General features: G+C 42.7%; 1 protein-coding gene across 1 annotated transcript in view; it reads left to right on the forward strand.

Moving 5' to 3' along the window:
- The window catches only part of LOC111223159 (engulfment and cell motility protein 1), a 98,565-nt gene that overhangs the window by 326 nt on the left and 82,091 nt on the right, over nt 1–16,148 (forward strand). The window lies entirely within an intron of this gene.

The raw sequence follows: 16,148 nt of genomic DNA on the forward strand, positions 1-16,148 counted from the left end.
GCGGCTTTGGGCGCTGTTCTTCTGTTATTGACATGCATGTCTGATAAAAAAAAGCATCGCTCCGCTCTCTCTGTCTCTTTCTCTCTCTCTCACACACACACACACACACACACACAAACAGACACATTGAAATGCGGTGAAAACGCCTGGAAATTTATTCTCGCCCCCCCCCCCTTTTTTTTTTAAATCAGGGTTTCTAAAACAAACGCTGGTTTAAGCTGCAAGTTGTGTGTTTGCAGCAGATTTGCCGTGAAGAAGCCGAGGCTGCTGCTCCCCGGCTTGTTTGTTCAGTGCATGTTGTTGGCTTGATGCAAAAAGTGGTGCGTTTATAGATGCCCCCCCCCCCCTTCAAGTATTGCTAATTAAAGAGCTGCGTTAATGGTGTGCGGGGTGTAACTCCAGCCCAGCATTGTGGCCACAACGTGGGGCCTGTGTGATTAGCAGAGGAGAGGAGAAGACTCTGATGCATGTTAACGCTCTTTACTCTCTTCCATAAGATGCAAAACAAAGATATGAAGATGCATTATAATCTGGTAGTCTAGTCACTTATCAGTGGTCTAATGTTTCACACATCTTTTCTTATTTCCAATCTGTACGTCGAGAGGTTTCCAACTTTCTATGTAACCCCTAATTCATGTGCATTAGATTAGTTTAACTACTTAAAATGAAGCTATTCCAACTTTCAACACAGGCTGAATGTGTCTTTGGCTTGACACCAGTTAACCAAAGTAAACTAATGTTGCACAACCCCTCAGAAATATCTTGCAATCTCATAACTCCCAGGTATGAAAGATCTGGATTAGACAACAATGGACTTCTTTGAAAAGATTTTGCCCCAGGTAGCCTTTTCCTGCACAGGTTTTGTTGTTTCTATTTTAACAGAATCCTAAAATGTTTATACATACTGTGGATCAGCGATTCCTGACCAGAAGTGCTTGTACCCCAGGGGGTGCCTCTGCAGTAACCAGGGTGTATGTGCAAAGATTGTGGAGCAGCTCAGCTAATTTGAAAAACTATGAATTTTGATTTGTTTCAAAGAAATGGATCCACATTTTTGTGTTCAGGAGGAGAATAAACATGCGTAAACATGATTTGTATTGCCTCAGTAACCTACCAGCTCTGACAGGACCAGATGAGTCACAACACTTCATGCTGTGGTTGAAAGAATGTGAAAACTAGTTAGTAAATGAACAGTCAAAATCTTTGGATAAAAGTGACAAATAAATGGTTGAAGCTTTAAGTTCGGCCACTCTTTGTGGCAGTAGTACAAATATAAACTATAAAATTGAACCATATAAAATCACCATGTCTTGTATTTACATGTGAAGCTACAGCTCCACTGTCAGTTGGGACTAGCTCCAGCCCACCCATGGCCCTACAAGGATACGCAGTACGGCTAATAAATGAATGAATGGTACCATTCATTTTAAGGTTTCCTGGTTTGTTGGAGGACGTCGGACTAAAAACTGACTAACTGAAACTAACTAGACCCACCATTAGTCCCACAGTGCTCCTTAAAGGGCTCCTGGTTGTCTGGGGACCCTACGTTGGGAACCTCTGCTCCTCTCACCTCTCAGTAGCCGGCGATAGACCTCAACAGCATCAACAACATCAGTTGTGGTGCCGTGCAAGTGCTACGCTGTCCTCTTCTCTCGGCCCCTAACCCTCTCCCTCCAGGCGACTTCTGATAGAGTGAGAGCCCATTTACATGCCCTGCTACCCACCAGAGATGTCCCCGTTGTGATGGAGCCGCACGCTTGCCAGTGTGATCGTGTCAACTTAGCAACAAACACAGACAAACATAACCTAGATCCAGAAGCACAGGGATGTGTTCAGCCATGTCTCAGACACAGACAGACAGACAGACTCGGGTAGTTCTCAAGAGCTTGAGGACAAGGGATGTTTAGTGTGGCAGTTTTGGTTTCAAGAGCCTCTCTGAGAGCATCATAGTGGAGGAAAGTTAGAGGTTATTCTCTGGTTTTTCCTTGCTGTAGTTCTCCATGAGGATATAGATGTAAAATCTGAGTTTCTTTCACGGAGACAACCTTAAGCTGGGAGATTTTGTGATGCATTGTGAGGAATTGGCCTCTGTGTCTCCTGCAGAATACTTCACAGTGAGACTGTGGTTGACCATGGGTTTAGAGATTGATGTTTGGTTTTAGATTCAGGTCTGGCAAAGCTTTAGCAGTCAAGGAACGACAATTTTCATCTCATAATTTGGAACAATCCGGTAACTTCAGTGCACTCTCCCATTAAACTGGTATGTGAAGTTCAGTGTTCAGCTTCGGCCAGTAGCTGTCCAGTCAAGAAGTGAAGTGTGCCAGAAGGATAATATTTCAGTTTTAAAGCCACCTGAGGGACCTATATGTCAAAAAGAATGCACACACATGCGAAAACTAGTTTTATTAGCCCCAGTAAAAACCTCCTTTTCTTGTTAGCAGGCTTGGCCAAATAAATATTTCTTTATCCCTACAGGGTCTTAAAAATCAGCGAGAGAAATTAAGTCTTGCAACACAAGAGTGAATGAAAAGTGAGAAGGTAAAATACGGCAGCCTCATTTTGCACCACAACTCATGCGCCAAATAAACTGACGGAATTCAACTTGAGCGCTTTGGTCTTTTGTTTTAAATACTGAAACATAATCCAGAAAATCAGATTAGTGGAAAGAGGCAGGTTGGAGTACTCTCTGGGAGAGGATGGGTGCCTGCCCTCGCTTATTGAGTTGCATCACATACGAGATCCTGGTTTGTATCTGTTTGACACTGCCTACTGTTTGGCATCCTCTCACCACCTCCTGAAGTGCAACCTTGCCAATTTCTGAGCTGCGTTTCTCTCTCCTCTCGCCTGTCAGCTCCCCCTCTCTCCCCCCGCAGCTTGTTATCTTTCTCTCATTAGCTTACTCTCTTACACTTGCTTTCTCACGCATGCTATCGTACTGTCTCTCTCATTTCACCTTCTCTCTATCCCCATCTCTTGCACTTTCTTCTCATTTTGCTCACTCTCACATTGCTTCACCCCCCACCCCCCACACCCACATCTAGTTTTCTCGCTTTCTATTCTCGCTCCCTAAGGGAAATGGAGGTATGTAAATTGTTTTCTCCTTGATGTATGCCTGGCCTGCTATCTGTCCATCTTAATGAACCCATTTCCCCCAATTTTCTCCTAAAAGCTCAGGATTGTGGCATTAAAGTGACACCAAAAAACGTCAGGACCGAAAAGTTTCCTGTCATCTCTCTGTCACTTTTTATGTCTTTTTTTTTTTTTCTGCCATTGACAATGCTTGCAGAAAAAAAAAACGCCTTGCCATTTTAAAGCACTGGTATTCTTGCTTGCGCTACACACTGGTACGTCTGTCCCTCTGTAGCTTGAGGTTAGATTAATTTGCGGTTTCAAATGAGATGAATGTTGCCTTGCATAATTGCTCCCTGCGGTATGAAATTAATTAAAACAGCAGGCAGGTACTGTAGGTGCGATGGGAAGGTGCCAGACAGCCAGACAGACATAGGTGGGTGAGAAGAGATCTCATAGGCACGACTGTCATGTTCTGCTCTTTAGCTCCCTGATTGTTGCTGCTGGCTAAATTCAGAGCCAAGCAGCTCCTTGACTTGCAGTAAAAATGCAATAAACAAGATAAACTGATAGAGAAACTTATTGTTTTATGACGAACTGTGATCTCTTAGCGGTTGCGTAAGGGAATACACTCATGAATGCACTGCAACCTTTCACCCTTTGCTTCTATAAGTGTATATGTTTTGTTCCTCAGGCACAGTCCAACCATTCTTAGAATATGAATCAGTTTAAGCGGTGAGCATCCGCGGGCGTGTTTTTCAGTCCAAGTCTAGACTTTATGCGGAGTGAAGGAGCCCTAGATGACCCAGAAACTGATACGGTTCCCTCTGCGTGCTCCCTCTGCCCGCTGCATTCCAGCTGTGGAACTGCCGCAGAGCTCTGTAAATATTGAGTGAGAGGTTAGCTTTCTCTCCTGCTCTGTGTGAGTCTGTGTGTTTGTGGTATTTAGCATCTCTAAGCTAAGAGCCTCTCAGCCTCTGAGCCTACTGACCCAATATGATAAATGGGCAGATAGTCTCACAGTCTGCCCAGTAGATCCCCACTCCAGCTGTGTGAGAGGCTTGAGCGGACTTAACATTTAGAGGTGCGTACTTTGTAAAGATTGTCCATTTGTGAGTGGGTGTTAGGGTCTACTACGCTGTACGCAGCTGTTGTAGTAGGATTGTGCGAATGTGTCATGAGTTTTAACATTACAGAGGGTATGATTTATGGCATGTATGCACAAGTGCTGCAGAGATTTGCAGAATTTCAGTGCTGCTGTTTGTTGCTGTGTCAGTTTTCTATTTTCCTCCAAGGCTTGCCTGCATCATTTTCACAGTAGCTGCACGCTGGTGCGTCAGTATGACCCAGGTGCTAAACACAGGTTTTCTTAAGCTGTAACCTAATTATAGCTTTTCCCTTGTGCATGTGTATCTGTGTGTTTGTGTGCATGTTTGTGTGTCTCTCAGCCCTTTAGGTGGTGTGTAATAGTATGGGTCATCACTTGATCCCCGTCGCTGTTTATATTCAGATAACTGCTGTCATGCTGGCAAGGGGACTGTTCATCACTCCATCCGTGCATCCGTCCGTTGCTATTTTTCCTCTTTCCCCCTGCTCATGAAAACATGATCTGGTGGTCTACCAATGATCAATCATCACATACGTGGGTTGTTGCTAATTCCCTCCATGATCTCAGTGGCTTGGACGGGGATCAGAGGTGTGAGTGTGAATCCCCTTGAGATTCTATGATGTGCACTTCCCCAGACAGTCTCACCCATTACTGTCTTAAAGTGAGTGTGAGTCAATGGAGGTGCCCTAGTTTCCTGTACTGCTCTCCCCAAAGTGTGCACTTGACTTTTGGTATCTACAGAAATGTTGAACCATTAGTTCATGGAAGTTTTTGTCTGATGTGGTAATGAGTTTTCTGTTTGATCTTAGATCCACGGAAGAAGTCGAGAGGGATTTTTATGAACTTTGTGTGTGTTTATGTGCGTGCGTGTGCATGTGTATGTGTGTGTTCTTTTTCAAGCACTTCATCACTACATTGCCGCAGTGCTATTTGTAATTTTTCTCCCTTTGTATCACACTGGAAGCTTATAAAGTGTGACCCAATCACTTAGCGAAACTCAAATGATGTGTATCAGATTATAAGGGCAGGCAGGAGGTGTCATATCCTTTTGTGTTGTGCTTTAGCATGCTTGCTGTTGGGAAAAAAAAAATTAAAATGTCACAGAATATTTGTTTGTTTAGATTAAACAATAATTGATATAATAATAACTGAACAGATAAATCCTGCACACATGCTGCACGATATACAGTTGAAAACCCAATTAGGAAATTAGATGATTCACTGCTTCACTTACATTAAAGTAGCAAAGTAGGTGGAGTGCAGATAAAGGTCGCAGCCATTTTCCTATTAAAAGAACTGAAAACTCCCGGCAGATTTAGTTCACCTTCATCTCGTAACTGGTGTATTGAACTCATCAAAGGGGAACTCTGCTGATTTTACACACCAGAGTCTGTTTACATGTCTGGAGCACTACCACTGTATATGTGGGGAAAAAAGTTGTATAACGATTTTTGAGCAGTTGTAGAGATTGAATTAAAGATTACTTTAGTGAAGTCCTGATAACGCCTCGAGGCTCGTTGGCTGACTTTTGGAGCCCTTTATGTGCCCTTTCTGTAAATGCTGCAGACATTGCTTGAAGGAATTTCCACGATTCATAATGTCCTTATGTTAAGGACAAAGACTTGAAACTGAAAAGCCAAGAACAACATGATTATTTTATTAAAACATGGTCACAGTGATTTGTTTCCATCTGATGAAACATTAGTGATAATTATTATAAGGCATTACAATAAGAAAATGAGCAGCAAACACACACACGAGACTCTCACTTAAATGGCCAGTAACATGTGATTGTGAACATAACTTATGTTCATTAATGTCTCTGAGGATATGATGCTGAAGGATCAGGATGGACACTGGGATTTTTTTTGTTTGTTTGTTTTCCCAAGTAAAGAAAAGGCCTGACTGATCTTGTCTGTATCTTTGTGTGTGTGTGTGTGTGTGTGTGTGTGTGTGTATATATTCGTATGTGTTTGTGAGCGATGAGTCACATGTTAAAGCCAGGGTCCAATCAGAGGTCGGCCCCCTGTTTGTCTCCCTGTGTGTGTCACAGTCGCGCACACACAACAATGATCTTGTCAACGCCGTCCCTTGATGAGAGTGGACAGGACATACGGATGACTGGCGGTTCAGTGAGGTGGACCGGAAATAAAAGTAGCCTGTTGTTCTGCTGGCTGTGGGAGGGAATGGAGGACGACGCTGTTTCTAAGAAACCTACATAGGCTACTTATTTTTACCCTTACATTTCTACTTTATTGTCAACATGCTTTCTCTCTCTCTATCTTTTCCTTGTTTTCTTGTGCTCTCTGCCTCCCTTTTTCTTTCTCTGTTTTTAAGAATCAATTTAAGCAATGATTATGGAGTCTCAATCTTCTTTGATTTCTGTACAGGTTAGAAAATGACTCGGTTAAGACTTGATTTATTCCTGACTGTGACTGGAAGGGAAGTGAAAAAAATACAGTACCTGCTCAGAAGACACTGGTAAAATATGTAACAGTGTGAGTGTAATCTTTTGATATTTTTGATGGTGTTGTTGCTTCACAAGCTTCACAAAAACACAAAAACACAAACTCCTTTTTATAGAAAGCAACTCCCTTTGGTACTTTTCCAACTTGTTTGCTTATGGCTACGGCGAGCGTGTTCATTTCAAGTTATGTTCTGTTCGGAGGACTTGAGAGAGAGAGGTGGAATAACGCATAGCTAAACGTATTGCATAATTAATGTATGGGTTGAGATTAAGGATTTGAACCCATTCTGTCACGTTGTCGGCCCCTGTGATGTCAACGTGGCGCAGCAGCGCTTTCCATTAGAATAGTCAAGGCTTCCTCTGGAGAGTGGAGATTGAGGAGGAGTGGAGGGCCTCTCTTAACATGCCAAGGTCACCAGCTCGCTCGCTCGTTCGCTCTCTCTCTCCGGCTGGGGAACTGCAGGGATTGAAGGTGTGTTACTTTATGTTGAGGCTGCCTCCGAGTCTCCGAATAAATCAAAACACAGAAGGACATTCGTGAAATAAGACACTTTAATTCTCCCCCTCTCGCTCTGTCTTCATGTCTCCCTTGTAAGACTTTACTAGCTGATGCCCCTTTTTTATTCATTTGTCATTTTTGTCTTCCATTCTCATCCATCTATCACTGTCTCTTCCTCCTCTCTGTCTTCCACCTCCATGTTCTCACCACAGCTTTCCATCTTAACGGCTCTGCCTATATGTATTGCCCAGTTTCTGACCCGAGCTGTCGACACGTTGACCAGCAGCAGCGTTTGTCAGGGCATCTGGAAAAGATCGACTAGCTCAGAGCTCCAATGGTCGTCACGACTGCTGCTACTTTTAAGCTCAGTAGCCGCCTGAGGTGAGTTTCTTTTGGGTGTAACCAGCCAGTAAAAACAAGCCATAATCACCCTAACACCCTGATGCTGCCTTTCACCACTTGCTAGGAACAAGTAAATGTGATCTGTGGCCAGGAAAATAACCACTGTATGAAGAAGACTTCTTTTAGGCCTACCGAAGCCTTGCCCACGGAGTTGTTGATGTCGTCAAAGAACAGCAGGTCAACAGGTGAACCTCTCTGAGAAGCTTCACCAAAGAGCTGTTGGATGGCTCATATTTTCTTCACTGTGTGCAAGGAGTGGTGTTTCAACTTGCCCTTGCCCTCAGTCGAATCCTCATGTCTATTTTCTGCCCATAATGTTCATTTGAAGGCCTAAAAGTGGAGGTTTTAAATTTGTTCCTGTTCATTTCCCGGGCTGTTTGGCTTATTAGGCATATCAGACATGTATTAATGGAGGAGCATAAACACATACAGACACATCATCATCAAACCTTTATTTCTCTTTTCTGCTTTATGAGGCAGAGCTGAGTAATTACAACAAATTATTAGGCCGGTGGCTCACTTAAAAAAAAAAAAAATCAAATAAAAATATTAACAAACTCTAGTATGAAGCAGCATATATCTGCAGTGAAGATTCTCACAGGACAGCCAGTCTGGGTGTCCTACTTCCTGTCTTGTGCTTATCAGTGTTTCTGGTTCTTGTCATTCCTGCCAGCCATGTTGTTGTGTCTATAGATACAGGTTTTCTCTGTCATCTGAGAACAAACAAGCAAGGAGTGTTTTGTTGTCTCTCAGAATCAGTGGAGCCATTGTGTGGAGCTTTGGATTCTGTTGCTGTTTGTAGCCTGAGCAGATTCTCTCCATCTGTAAACCACCTGCCTTACCCCGTGTCACCCTGGCCGGTCTGTGCTGGCCACACATCAATGTTTTCCATTTCCTGTGGATGTTACACGTTGTCAGTGTGCCTAGTCCTTGTCTTACTCCCAGCTATGCTAAAAACTGAAGAATAACACGGTACAGCTCAGCTCAGTTGGGCTCAGCATGGCTCTCTATTGAGAGAAGAGGGGTATTGTAGTGGCAGACTAGCTGGGTTTAATGTTGCCTTCGGGGCTTGTTGCTGTGTCTGTTCTTTTGTTGTCTGGAGGGGAAGCTTAACACTCTGTGTGTATTTGTATTTTTGTGTGTGTGTGTATGTGTGTGCGTCCGACTTGTCTGGCTGCATTTTCCATTCCAGACAGTAGTGTGGAAGAAAGGCACAGGAAATACCAGAGGCATTTGTACAATAGGGGAAGAGATACTGGATGCAGAGCAGTCTTTAAAAGTTTTTTATGTACAAAGTAGAAATTTTAGGTGTGAGTTAATTCCAAGAAGAGCATGTGTGGTGGTGGAGCGCGCCTTTTTTATCAACTGAGGCTGGAAGATAAGCCACTTCCTGCCGATATATGCAGGTGAACCGATCTGTTTCCTGTTGACAGAAAGCGTGAAGAGAAAAGGTCAAGGAGTGTAGACACAACCCCACAACTCGACATATATGTAGTTAGTCGTTAATGTTTTTCTGTGTCAATTACAGGGCAGACTGACAAGTGAAACATCTCCAGTCTGTTTCCATGTATTGCAAATAGATGTATGGGGGGGCTGTTATGCACCGATTACATCATTTCAATGACATCGTACCCACAGCAATGAAAGCCTGGCCTGAGGAATGCCCTCCACTTGTGTTTTTCTTTCCCCCTCTCTGCCCCCTCTTTTCCTCTGTCTCTCTCTGTTTCACATAAATGTGGGTTACATGCAATTAACCCATAAAAGGCAAAAATCAAGTCCTTTGAATCCTATGCCCCAGTCCATAAATAGCCCAACTTCAGCCTCATTTCAACTCTTGTCACTGGGCCTGGACCACAAGTGAAGCCCCTCCCTCCGTTGTACTATAACTTGACAATAATGAGGCAGCCACAAGCAAAGCCCCAATGAATGGCTTTGCAGGGCTTGGGCTGGGCACGCAGAAGGGATGAAAGTGTTTAAACAGCGGCAGTCACCACACTGCTAGGGTGGAGGCCGAGCTGGCCTCAGCGCTGGCTCGTGACTGACCGGGCAGGCAGGGCTGGGGCCTGCCAGTGGGTAAACACAGGGAGGGGAGGGCATGGGTGTAGCATATGGTTTAAAAAAAAAAAAAAAAAAGAAGAAAAAAAAAGACGGGGATAAATAAATAATAGGAAGGCAGTGGAGAGTGGGAGGCTGAAGGCAGAGCTTAGGGGTTAGCAAATTAAAGGGTGAGCCCAAAAAACTGGGCATGGGGCATCTGTCAGGAAAGGGGAGGGCATTGTGGTGAAAGGGTGTGGCATGTGTGAAGTGGAGGTTGGTCAAAGAGTAAAAGAACAATAACTAGCATCTGTGAGACAGTACTCTCAGGCAAAAAAAAAAAAAGACATACGTGGAAAATATTTAGAAAATCGTCTCCAGTGTATTATTCGTAGCAAGCATGAGCTCATGCGTTGTGGCTGTGTGCAGTGGTGTGATACTGATGAGCCGTTGGTGGTTGGTGAATAACACAGTGCCTCCAACAGTGCAGTAAGTCAGCCAGTCAGCCAGTATGGCGGATAGGCAAAGAGCGCCCAGCAGGGAGGAAGAGAGTGTTTTGGTGAAGCCAGATCCTGAAGCCACCCAAATCATGTGTGCCGGTGGGTGTCTTTGCATGCGCGCGTGTGTGTGTGTGCGTGGAATTAAGCGTTACTTGATGTATAGCCACAGCTGGGGGGAGGCTATGGGAGGGGACAGAGAGACAGCTGGCAGAGCAAAGGGTGAGTGTAACGAGGAGTGTGTGTGACAGCCACAGTGACTCCTTTGTTCCCACTCACTTGTGCCAGTCACAGCGAGTAGATGGCTGATCTGTGAAGTGACTGAATCCTTTCACAGCACCTAGACCAGATACACAGTCCAGCTTTACATTAGCCGTGTCCGCAGCCTGTGTGTGTGTGTGTGTGTATATGTGTGTGTTTGCATGTGTGTTTGCATGACTTTATACCACAGAGAGCTGGCAATGGCAGCGGGAGATTTCCACAGGAGAGCCCAGAACCATCTCCCATAATGTCAGTGCTCCTGTAGAGCGCTTATTATGCTTGTGATGATAGTCATCAGTGCTAACATAATTGTAGCGCCAGCAACATTGAACAGTAGCCTGTTTGCTATATGCTTAGGTAATGAGTGTTGTTGAGGGCCTGTGTTCTCTCCTGAGTTATGGTTTAATAAGAGGAGTAATATCTGCTCTGGTGGAGAGGAGCGCTGTATGGAGTCCCGTGTGGCTTCTGGAGGAAATGCTGCTAGTGTATGCATTGAGTCTATCAAGGTGCAAGGTCATTTGAGACAGCTTATACCACCTTTCTTTTATTGAACCTGTCTGCTGCGTGCATTCACAAGGGTATTTGTCTTTCCCAGCACATTAATTTTCACCCCTCAGAATGCCAGCACCCTTTTAAATAATAGACCAATGGCTGGAGGATGTACTGTATAGCTTATACCTCTCTTCTATTAAAGGTGCTTTTTTTTTTCTCTCTCTCTGAAAGCTCTACACTGAAGTGTTCACTCTTCCACCACCATTTAGCTTTCCAATGATTTTTTTTTTAGGAGTTCAATAAGCCTTTTCAGTGCCTGACTTCTTCCTCTGAGTATCTGAACCATTTAGTTCAAGTAGGACAAGTAAAAATAGCCACAAATCAATCCCAAATGTTCTCAGGCTCTTCGCACATCTCGATCTAGGCTAGCGCAACCCAACAGGGGATAGAGTGACACTGCATTCAAAACTGGGCAGAATGAGTGGCAGACTGGCACTTCAGAAGAGGCCATGTTCATTAAAAAAAAAAACCTTACTGGTGGCTGCAATTCGGGCCTTGACACACTTTGAAAGCCATTAAAGAGGCAGCGGTGGATTATGGTTTGTTGAGTTATGATGATGGTATGACCTTTTGGTTATTACATGCTCCAGTGAGGATGGTAATCCTCTGAGCTATTGAATTTAGCTAAGTGGAGACCATGTTTCCATTAAGAGATGTATATGACGTGTACAGCGCTGCAGCGGCGGTTCATGACAGACCAAATTATCGATAGCACAGAAATGTCACGCAGTGTAAAGTGCTGTGTGATTCCACAAGAGATGGCAAAATAAGAAGGCCTGCAGGGCTCAGGAGTAATGTGCATTCATCAGCACGTGGGTAAAGAGCAGGCATATGTCTTCATACTATACTTTCTGTAGGTTGCACTCATTCCTTTTCTTTTTTTTTATATAATTTGTTTCAAACTGTTTGTACAAGTCACCCTTTTATCAGTATCTAATGGTTCCCATAAAGTAGCCAAATTGCATATTCATTTTTTTCATCTTTATGTTAGCATTCTCACAAATAGCCACTGACATTTTCTACTTTAAATTAGTTGAGAGGTAAGGAGTCTGGAGCCACCACAGTCAGAGCGGCCTGCAGCTTTAGATCTCTCAGCATCAGCTCACTGGCTGAGATACTGATGTTAGTGTTTCTGCGAGTCTAGCGTTAAGGGTTTATTTCGATTTCTTTTAATGCCTGTTATGCAGAGTCCTTCTCACATGGAAATGACTGCACTGTTTACAGGAACAGCAGGGAGCTCCATTGCATCGAAGCGCTGCTAATTTCTCCCAAAGTTGCAAAAGCAAATGAAAAAACAGTGTTACACCATAGGACCAACGATTCATGGGAAGAACGGTCAGAAACAAAAATGAAAGTAATGTGTATGTGAGAGAGAGATGAAAGAAAAACAGTAAAAAAAAACCCCAAAACAAAATAAAGTGAAATGAGTTAGAATCAAAGAAAACTTGCTGCTTAAAAGAAGAAAGAAAAAACACATTTATCCAACCGTCAGTCTGACGAAAACATTGTGTTTGTACCAAAAAAATGGGTCATCTTGAACTTTGGATTACCCTGTCTCCACCAAAGCCTCCAGAAACTCTTTCTGAGTGTCAAAATTTAATGAGGACATAATGCAATGGGAAAGACTTTGTAGAATATTACATTGTCTTCCTGTTTGTTTCCCTGACACGAAACCGTCTGACAGCAGTCCTGGTTGTGTATGTTTGTCTAAATGCTGAACAATATGAAAGCCTGGTCTTGGTGGCTCAGCAATCATTTGCAATGGAAATTCCCTGACCCGGGATGCCCAATCCTTCAAATCCCATTTAACTCGATGGAGCACATGCCAGCCCTGCCAGCGCTGTGAGGAGAGGGAGTTAAGCTCCTATAATGTAACAAAGCAGGTCTGAAAAAGCTGTCGAGTCATCAGCGTGCCGCTAACCTTTTAGTTTAAAACCGCACTAAGACTGTATTCATAACTGAAATGCTTTTGCAGTGGACAATTGCATGAACAAGCTCAGTGTATTGTGTAACTTTTTGTCTAGAAGGTCATAGTGGAGTGTGGATCCCTCACTATCCCTACTAGATACTTATAGATTAAATCAAATCAGTGATTGTATTACATCATGTTAATGTTTTTACAAAGCTGTGGATTTGCCAAACCAAAATATTAACCCTTTTCACAACATTCATGTTAACATTTCCCAGGACCGAACGTATCAAATCAGTCCAAATGTGACCGGACAGCACCATTTATCTATAAAAATAAAACCAAAGAAGATGTTTACTCAATTATTTCACAGTTAGATTTTGAATTTTTTGTGGATAAGCAATGTTAGACACAACAAGCAGAGTATTTTTCTAAGTCTTTAGAAATGTCTGCAGGGGCATGATACTGCAGCCCTCTCAAGGAGCATCAATGCAGGCTGGAACATCAAGAGTGCCTGCTCAGGCTCCATGTTTCAATACGTTACATTAAAGAGTAATTTAAAAACATATTATTTTCTTCTTTCCTTGAGAGCACTCGTGCAGTGAACGCACTTGTTATTTCTCTACTTATAGACAGTTGTGGTACAAAGAAGGCCCAGGTTTGAAGCTCATTACTTTTTGAATCTCAATTGAATAACGGCTCCATCTGAACTGTCAAGTGAACTGAATATAATAAATACAACAGTATATGAAAATTCAGTTTTAAACACTTCATATCCAAAATACAAAACATACAATAAGTATGTAAAATATTGTGTACAAAAATCATTAACATATGAATGGAGGTTGTAGAAGCATCTCCCATCTTCATCATCCATTCATTTTGGAGAGATGGTTGTTTAACAAACTGTGCAGCTTATATGAAGCCTAACACTTAGAGTAATTACCATATTCTGCCATACTGCCCATGCTCTGGAGAGTAGGGAAGTTCTCTTTTCTTTCTAAAATGAGTGAAACTAAGCCTTTAGCTACAGTATTGTTCTTGCATAATCCCCACTGCTTTATTCTGGGACTTAAACACGACTCATGCCTGGTCGGCAGAGTGCACTGCTCTTTTTGTGCCTTCGTGGGTTTGTGTGTGCAGAAGTAACTTCCCATAGCACCTGCTGGGTTTTTTTTTTTTTTTTTCTTTTCAATTAGCTCACAGAGGCCATACTAACATTATCTTCCTCATGAACAGCAATAATCCAGTTGAGGGATGGAAGATCCCTCAAGAGCCGTATTGGTGATAAGCACTGTCTGTGTTTTATGAATGAGAAGCCCCACAGAGGAGAAAATAAAAGGCAGTTTTATGTCTGTTGTCTTTTGCTTCCATGTATGCTTGTGGTTGTTTGCCCATCTTTTCCATAATAACCTTTTGTCTGGTACCCCCCCCCCCCCCCCCCCCGCTGTCTCAGGTATAATTTTAGCACTTTGAGGAAGTGGGATTTCAGTCTGTTTTTATTGCTAAACTTTTGGTGGAACTGAAAAACATTTGAGCTTGACCCAGCTAAATTGAATGGTAAGGACCAGTTCAGTGAATGAGTATGGATTTTTAAAAAAGAATTTCTACCTTTTTTTTTTTTTTTTTAAAACAGATTTTTTTTTTAGAACTGAATGGAAAGCAATTTGATTTTCCAACTGCTGCTTTTGTAAGGATTATTTTTTATTTCTGTAACACAGTTTGTATGAGCAAGACTAGCAGGCATGTGGTGGATAAAACATGCCTATCATGACACTGTGTAGGAGCAGTTATTGATTTGCCCTGCAGTAACATGGTTTGATTAGTTACACAATGTGGAAACTCGAGCTAGTTAAAACTGAATGTCTGTTTTATTTCATTGACAGCCCAGTTTTATAACTGTATCAGTGTTGTTACTGACAAAAATCAGTTTATATTTATGTGGTTGTTTGCCTTCTCTGCAATACTCTTGGAATGAGAGGGGGTGTGAGAGAGATGCTGGGATGCGCTGTCTGTTCTGTTAGAGTAGTCAAGGTCACTTGATGATGGAGGCGTTTTTCTGCTTGTGAATGAAGAACGCTGTGCTCGTCCCTCCTGACGACACAACGCCTCCCGCCTCCTCCAATGCACACACATGCAGGCCTCACAGTTAGACAATGGGACTATAGACCTGTTTCCATGACTTCCCCTCTGTGACCAACCAAAAAGCACCGTTCGTCCCCGCCTCACTCACGTGACCTGGCACGGTTTTTGTGTGGTCCCATCCCGTCTTTACATACCAAAGGACACACACACCACACACACACACACACACACACGCACACACACACACACACAGATAGGGGTTCACTGATCTTTTTCAGGATGGCTTGTTCCTTGAAGCGTGGCCCCAGAGGCTCCAATCATTGTTGTGTGCAGTGATCAGTCAGGGGGGGAAGCTGTGGTCAAACCTTTCCCTGTCGCTGCCCCCACTCTTTGCTGCTTTTGAAGAATTTCACTTTGATGTTTTGCTACATCACAAACTGTTGTGTCTTTGGAAACAATGCACACTTTTGTTGCATTTCGTTTCACTCTCTTCAGTTTGCTCCACTTTTTACCACTCGACTGATATTTCATGATATCGAAAAATGGGTCTCCAACTTTGCTTTTGATAAAATGATGAAAGTTTAAGATCCCACAGTGGGGAAAAATGTTTTTCTTTTCTTCTTACCACTCTTCAATCTTTTCTGTTTCCCTATGGGGCAGTATTAAAAGAGAGTACTTTGATTTTTATCTGAACTTTTAAGATGAACTACACCAAATTGTAAAAGGAATAAGCTGTGGTTTTGTGTGGGGTTAGGAATCAGACTATTGGATGGGTGCAATGACTTCCTCGAGTCTCCGCTGGTTGCCTGGCAACTTGTCTCTTTTTAACTCTTTGGTTTTTGTTCGGATTAAAGAAACGAGCTATTAACATGTTAATTAGTGAATAAACAGATATGAAAATGATTTCAATCTTTTAATCAAACTCTTGGCAAGAAAGCTAATAAGTGTATTTTCCCAAAATATCAAACTATTTTCTTAATGGTTTCTTTCTTTAATACCCTCTTGTTTGATGAAACACTACACCACTGTGAAAAGTCAGTCTAGATCATTGTAAAACTCAGTTTAGGGGACATACGATATTTCAAACTACTAGCCTCTTGCAATTTGGAAATACATTTTTCCTTTGTTAGCTGAAACCCTAACAAAACTGTTTCTGCTTAACTATGTCTTTATAAAATAATATAGTGCCAGTGTCAGCCTGGAGTAAACGCTTGGTTGAATCCCCTCCATTGTCAGCATGATGATTATATCCAAACACTGTGGCT

This window comes from Seriola dumerili, unplaced genomic scaffold, assembly GCF_002260705.1.
Source record: "Seriola dumerili isolate Sdu_G_001 unplaced genomic scaffold, Sdu_1.0 BDQW01000110.1, whole genome shotgun sequence".
NCBI lineage: Eukaryota > Metazoa > Chordata > Actinopteri > Carangiformes > Carangidae > Seriola > Seriola dumerili.